The following is a 7,352-nucleotide window of genomic DNA, read 5'->3' as shown; positions in this document are numbered from 1 at the left end:
ATAAGAGGACTGTATGTTTGACATGGGTTTTACCACCAGCTCACCTCTACAATGTGTCCCTTTCTATCTCGCCCATCTCAGAATGCCCGGATTCTGTTTTCTTCTCTTTAAACCATGCTTTCAAACAGACCAATGTGATGTCATCAAAATTAAGTCACTTCACCAAGAAAACAACAAGACAAGCCATTGGCTCAGAGAATACACTTGTAGATCACATTTCTGATGACGGACTTGTATCCAGAGGGAGGATACAAAGAACTCTCAAAACTCACTAATTAAAAATAAATAAATAAATAACCCAACAACACATTTTTTGAAATGGGCAAAGGATTTGAACAGACACTTCACCAAAGAAGACATATGGTTGACATGGAAGCATGTGTAAGATGTTCCACATAACTGGCCACAAGAGAAATGCAAACGTAAGCCCCAGTGAGGCACGGCCACTTCTCCGTTGGGTTGCCTAAACCAGGGGAGGCTGGCAATGGTACCTGCAGCCAAGAACGGGGAGCAGCTGGAGCTCTCGCTCCCTGCTGGCAGGAATGGAAGACACACCAGTATTTTGGAAGCAGGAAGGCCGTGTCTTACAAATTTAGATGTATACTCATCCCCCCACCCAGCAACCTCACTCCTAGATAATTACCCAAGGGAAAGCAAAACATAACTTCACTCAAAAACCATTATGCAGGGGCGCCTGGTTGACACAGTCGGTGAAGCGTCTGACTCTTGTCTTTGGCTCAGATCATGACCTCAGTGTCGTGAGGACCTGCTTAAGATTCTCTCCTTCTCCCTCTGCCCCCCCACCCAACCTCCTCCCCCTCTCTAAACCAAACCAAACCAAACCAAACAAGACAAAATAAAACAAACAAACAAAAAACGGTATGCAGATGTTTATGGTGGCTTTCTTTATAATTGCCCCAAACTGGAGAGTATCTACGTGTTCTTCAATAGACAAGTGGATCAACTGTGGTACATCTAAACAGTAAAAAAAAAAAAAAAAAAAAAAAAAAACCTCAAAATTTTAAAAGACTAAACTGTTGACACACACAACCACACGGGTGAACCGGAAACGCATAAGCTGAATGATGATAGTCAGACTCGAAGCCCACCTGCAGCAGGATTCTGTTTCCAGCACATCTGGAAAACACAAAATGACAGGGACAGAAAACAAAAGAGTGGTTCTAAGGGGCTGGACCTGGAGACAGGGGCTTCACTCCAAAGAGGCACAGGGCAATTTGTCAGGATGATAGAATTGTCCTATATTTTGATTTTGATGGTAGTCCCACGACCATATATACTTGTCCAAACTCCCACACCGTACACTCAAAGGATGGATTTGGGGGTGCCTGGCTGGCTCAGTCAGTAGAACATCTGACTCTTGATCTCAGGGTCGTAAGATTGAGCCCCATGTTGGGCATGGAGCCTGCTAAAAAAAAGAAAGAAAGAAAAGAAAAAAAAGGATAGATTTTGCCATGAGTCAATTGTACCTTCAAACAAATAAGCTGATTATTTTCCAAGTACCTCTTTCTTTTGGCACCTTATCAGATACAGCAAAGAACAACCAACCCACACTGTGAAGATTCTGAATTGAAATCTCTTCACCCAGAGCCACAAGTCCATCAGTATATTTTGGACAGTCCCATCAAGTAATCTGCATGGCAAAGCTTGCACCCTGGCTGTCTCCAGAGGCCAGAGCCTACCTTGCAGGATGCATTCTGGTAGCAGCTGGACTTAGGAACCCACTTCTATAGGAGTCAGCTTGTGCCCCAGCAACAGATCACACTGATTCCAGGCGACACGACAGAGTCTCTGTCTTCCCTGTGAACCACGAGGGCTTCAGGTGGACTGAGGGGCCCCCGAGTAGCACTGGGCGCCGCCAGCCTGGCTGGCTTGGGCTGCTCTCCGTTAGCCTCCTGGTGTCTGCTCCTTGTACACCAAGGATAAAGGAACCACCACTCCCTGGGGTGTGTTGTTTTCACAACAGAGGGCAGAGCCTCACGGGAAGCAAAGCCCAACCACACAACTGCTGTGAAAGGTTTTGCTCAGCTATGGCATATGGTCCATTGGCCAAAACAAGTTCCATGGCCAAGTCCAAAGTCAGCGCAGGAGGGAAGAATACTCTCCCACCTGGACACTCAGCAAGGGTCGAGGACACAGTAATTGCAAATAGAACAGCCATTCTCAGGAACACTGTACAAGGACAGGGCTGCTGCGGTGTTTGTGTTAGGGAAGAGCCAGATGTGAACCTCAGTGTGCTTAAGAGGGAAATGGGGACCTGAGGTCCAACCTAGTTCTCTGTGAACTATGTCTGAAATTCAGCTATTCATATCTGCCTGTCTACGTCATCAGGGATCGTGCTCAAAAATACGATGTTGAGTGAAGTTGATGATTTGGTTGGTGTTAGCTATTTAGCTAAACTGCTCTGGAATGGTGTTGCTTCAGCACCCATCCTAGAATTGATTATTTAATACCCCCCAAGAAAGAGAGGCAGAATAAACCCCCTGCAAAATTACTGCGCCTTGAAACTCTCTAGAACCTATATCTAAGCCGTGGCCCAAAGCATCCCCTCTTTGCAGACCCCAAGAAAGACTCCGCACCATCCAGAAGTCAGAAGCTCACCTCAAGTAGCTGGTGTGAAGCCATCTCCGAGGGGTCGTAGGAAGGTGCCACTCTGCAGGTGGGCTGTAGTCAGAGCCTGTCCCACATGCCACCTGCCCTATGGCCATGGACAAGTGACCAAAACACCTCTGGACCTCAGTTCTTCCAAATGCAGGACAAATGAGGATGAGAACGAGGTTGTTCTGAAAAAGGAGTGAGGTTGTCCACAGGATGCCTTGGAGAAGGGACTGAAACAGGACTCTGTTTATGCTTCAAATAGCTGGACTGCCTACCCACAACCTTTAAAATGGAATGGAACTGGACACGTAGCTAGACAATTCTTCCTGTCCAGTGTGTTGGGTATGACATTCTGTCCTCTCTCCTGGCCTGCACGGGTCTGCTGGGGAGCCCCCGGCAGCCTTCTGAGGGGCTCCCTTCCTCTGCTCTACCCTTTATCCACCACACCCACAGTAAGTGTCATCTTTGTCTTCTGAGAAATAACTTCACGGCACCACATGCAGCTTTGCCAAAGAGCTTTCTTTCTCCAGGCTGAGCATGGAGGTACGTGTGCTCTTCTTGCAGAAGCCAGGAACACAGGGTGAGGGATGGGGAAGGCCAGCAGGGCTGGGGAGAGCTGCAGAGAGGCTACTCCACATGTGCCGCCATGCCTCTTCCTTCATCTCTGGTTCTAACTCAAACCATTTTAGGAAATAGTTTTCAAAGCCAAAGAGTTTGCCTGGGGATACTTACAACTTGCCACCACCGGTCCGCCATCCCCACAGCCCCGCCCCGATGCTCTGGAGGGCAGGTTTCTGCTGAGCTGTGGGGGCACGTTCATAGGAGGAAACATTTTTGGAAATAGATCCTCCACACCCCTCAAGATAAAATGAGAATGTCTACTTCTTGGTAGGGATTCTGAGTGTTATTTCTTACTCTACGGTGCAAGAAAGAGAAGCATATGGTGTGCAAACACCTTTCAGGTCCATGGATGTGAAGTCATGAAGTTGTTTGTGAAAAACAGCTCAGTTCTATACTTAAATGTCTGCAACACAGCTGCCGTCACGGCGCGATGCGCGATGCTGGGGGGCATTTGGTGGATTGACAACAAAAGAAGTTGGTACTGGATGTACTCTGGTGTCACAGGAATAATTATGCTACCGAACAGTTGCCGAAATCTATTTTTAACATAAATCTCAATAATAGACATAGAAATGAAAGATTCTGTAAACCTGTTACAGGGGGAAAAATGACTCAGGTTGAGAGAGTTTCAGTAAGCGAGGGAGGTTGTTACTAACTTTGTCCTCTTGAAGGTCAAGAATGGCCACGGTCATCCCCCTTCACTTCTCTTCACCCCTCGTGCTTCGTGCTATCCCCCCCACCCACCCCAATTCCAAAATACACCCATCTCTGGATTCTCTTCCTCTCTGTTCCTCCAAGTATGTTCCTGCCCTTCTCTTTTCCTGCCTCAGCAAGTGAAAGAAGTGGTTAAGAAAGTGAGTTGGAGTCAGATATCCCAGTTGGATATCACTTCTTAGAGCAATCTTGGGAAATAACTTAGTATCTGTAAATCTCCATGCTATCGTCTGTCTAATCAAGATTATGAGGATGCTCCTACAATGTAAGCTCCCTGCAGGACCTCCCCTTTCTACAGCTTCAGAGGGCCCCATTTCACTCTGTGTGGATGCTCCCTATCCTGTACACTGTATAAGGCAGCAGACAGCCCTAGTTCCCTCACCGGTTTGAGATCTATGTGGGCAGATACTGTCTGTTTGGTTCACCAAGTGCCTAAGACGCTGTGTAGCGTATAGTAAACACCCAGTAAATGCATATGAACATCAGCTCTGTCACCATCTGCCACTCAGCTTCTTATCTCTCTGCTCCAACGTCCTGCTGTGCGGCTCCTATGCTCGTGGTCCAAGACAGCTGCTGGAGTGCCAGCCATTGCATCCATACTCCAAACAGCAGAAAGGAAAAAGGGCAAAAGTGTGTTTCCCAGCTAATCAATTCCCAGTAATGAGCCTTCCCAGGAGCTCCAGGAAATGCCTCCATTCACAGCTCTTGGTCTTGAATTTAGATGTGTGACTACACCTAACCACAAGGGATTGAGCAATACAGTTCTTGGCCAACACGTTGCTGCCCCATAAGAAATCAGGGTTTATATTTAAAAATAAGGGGAGACTGTACATTGGTAGTCACGTAGCTATTTCTGTCACAAGGGCCTGGGGCATGGCTCAGAGACCTCCCTCCAGGACTGCCTGCACGAGGCCCGGCCCTGGGGCTCTGTCTCCACAGCCTCACGCTAGGGAGGGGACTTCTCTGCAGAGCGGACTGCCACGTTTTTGGAACAATCAATCTGAGAGTCCCTGTCTGCTTTTTATTTGGTTTTGCTCCTGGCTCTGACAACCATTTTCCTGTGACTTCTGCCAGTCTGTACTGCCTCTGCTTCATGAGACCATCCTGAAAACAATCTATGTTTTTCTTCCGTGTGACAGTGAATGCTCTCCAGAGTGCTTGGACAATATAGCCCTTCATTTTTTTTAAGGAGGCCACTCTGTGATCAGTGCAAACTTGCCATCTTCAAGCTCTATCTCTCCAGGTCCCTAAACCTTTCTTCACAAGACCCTCCCCTGTTCTTACTCTCCACCTGGCTGTCATGGGCCTTCCTAAGACCCGGCTTCCAGGCTGTATGGGATGCTCCAGATATGAGCCAGCCAGTGGGGACCGTGGAGGACATCACTCTGTCCCTGTTCTTGCTGTCCTCTGTATCATGTCAGTGGCTCGTGGTGAGTTGGGTTTGCTGAAATTCCAGGTATTTTCCCAGGAACCTCCATCAGGACAAATGCTCCCATTTTGTAGTTTGTAATGTCATGAACCTGAGTACATTTCTCTCTGAACTTGTATTTTCTCTTTAGTGGGTGGTCCCCAGATTTCAATTTGTGGAGACATTTTAAAATCTTGATGCTGCTGTTTGGGGGTTTTCTGTCCATCCCTGCCCATCCTCATATCTGTCCCATATCTGCCTCCTGAGTCTTTATCTAGGCCAACCCTTTAGCATGAGGATCAGAGTCGTGTACAAGGATTTGGGTGAATTTCACAGTGTCATGTAGCTCGGGTAGGGAACAGGCTCTTCTAGGAAAAAAACTTACAAAATGAGGGTTAGCAAGAACAGGGAGGACATATGTTTTTCTCACACTGTCTTTGGGAGAGGCAGCCAGTTGGCATGACAGCTGACCTTGCCATGTGACTTTGGGTGCCAGGGGAGGGGCCTGGCTCCCAACTGCTATCCCTTCTTTCAGGGCAAATTCAAGAACAACCTTACTGGGCACCTGGCAGCCTGGATCTGGGGGCCTACAGACGTTGCAGAGCTCACAGAAGGATGCAACGTACCATTGGAGGGCGGGGGCCCCAAAGCCCAGCTGTCTGGTTGTCCAGACAACCTGGGGTGGGGGTTCCCAGGGTCATTTGTGCTCAACTTCACCACCTGCCCCACACCTCTCAGGTAAGGACTCTGAATTCAGTGTTTCATTCAGTTACAAACTCACCTAAGAGTATTGATGTCTGACCCAAAGTATATTTCTATAAATAATTCAGTAAAAACAGGCAGCCCTCACCAAAATCTCACTGTCTGAGTTACACATGCATACTCAATCCTAGTCTATCCCCTTCCAGAATAGCAGATCTCTAAGCACCGAGACTGTGTGTTATTCAGCCACAGACTGGAGGTTAGGCACTGCACCAGGGGACCTGTCCCTTTCAGATCTCCCACATCTGCTGTTTCACCAACTCTGGAACCCTTCAAGGGTGGGTAACACCCAGTGAACAGGAGAAGAAACCAAGGCTGAGACAGGTGAAGTGTTAGCCAGATGATGGGCACCGGGGCTGGATTTCAGCTGAGCTCAGAGCCCCAAGCCCTGTCCTATTGTATTAACTGCCTTACTAAGTGCAGGCTCATGGTAAATACCAAGGGAGTGTCTAGTCCGTGTGTCTTTGCACTCCCAGGCAGGATTCCCAACACGGATAGACGTATGTCCTTGTAATAGAGTCATAGTAACATGGTCTTCCCAGGGGAACACTGGGTAATGGGCACCTGTTACCAGCTCATGAAATGAGTGGCACCCTGGGCATGAGCTCCTGCAAGCCTCTCCGGGACCTCATCAGCCCGTCACCCCATGAACTCGTCACATGAAGTCCTGGCCCGCCCTGGGGGCACTCAGCCACTCACCACTGACAGCAGGTGATCGGTTCCTCTCGGTCATCAAATGTCCCCTCTGGGCCAATATCGAGACTCCAGAATCTCATGCAGTTCAAGTCTGCCCCTGCTCCACACTGCCCAGGACGCCTAGGGAGTTGGGGTCCCATAGACAGCTGGCCCCCTCTTTTTCTCAGTCTCTACCTCATTCACGAGCTGCCGTTGGGGGCCTCTCCCGCGTGGTTAAGGGGGAGGGTCAGGAGCTGAGCACAGGTGCTCCCAGAGAAGTTGCTACGGGTTTTCCTGTGAACCCTCTTCCTGGGCACCACGGCCCTGGTGCGGCTTATCCCCTGGCTGGCTGCCCCCAAGCTTCCGGCCCACCGCCAACGCAGTTTCTGCCGCCAGTAGGGGGGGCGTAGGGTGGGGAATTAGCGCTCTGCGTGATGCTCACCAGCACCCATCAGGAGGAAGGTTCACCCCGCCCACTCCGTTCACCCTTCTCCGAGCCCACAGATAGGGAGACGGAAGTTCATGCCTTTCTGGCGAGCACAGGTGACACAGATTC

General features: G+C 49.1%; 1 long non-coding RNA gene across 1 annotated transcript; it reads right to left on the bottom strand.

Moving 5' to 3' along the window:
- Positions 1 to 874: 874 nt before the first annotated feature.
- On the bottom strand, positions 875 to 7,094 carry LOC308356321. Its single transcript, XR_013968069.1, has 3 exons — positions 6,821 to 7,094; positions 2,620 to 2,801; positions 875 to 1,426 (listed from the first exon to the last, which is right to left on the bottom strand). It is a non-coding gene; the product is annotated as an uncharacterized lncRNA (long non-coding RNA).
- Between the last annotated feature and the right edge of the window lie 258 nt (positions 7,095 to 7,352).

The sequence above is a fragment of the Martes martes genome, assembly GCF_963455335.1.
Source record: "Martes martes genome assembly, chromosome: 15".
Lineage (NCBI taxonomy): Eukaryota > Metazoa > Chordata > Mammalia > Carnivora > Mustelidae > Martes > Martes martes.
The sequence above is the reverse complement of the archived record's forward strand: the minus strand, read 5'-3'. Positions and strand labels throughout refer to the sequence as shown.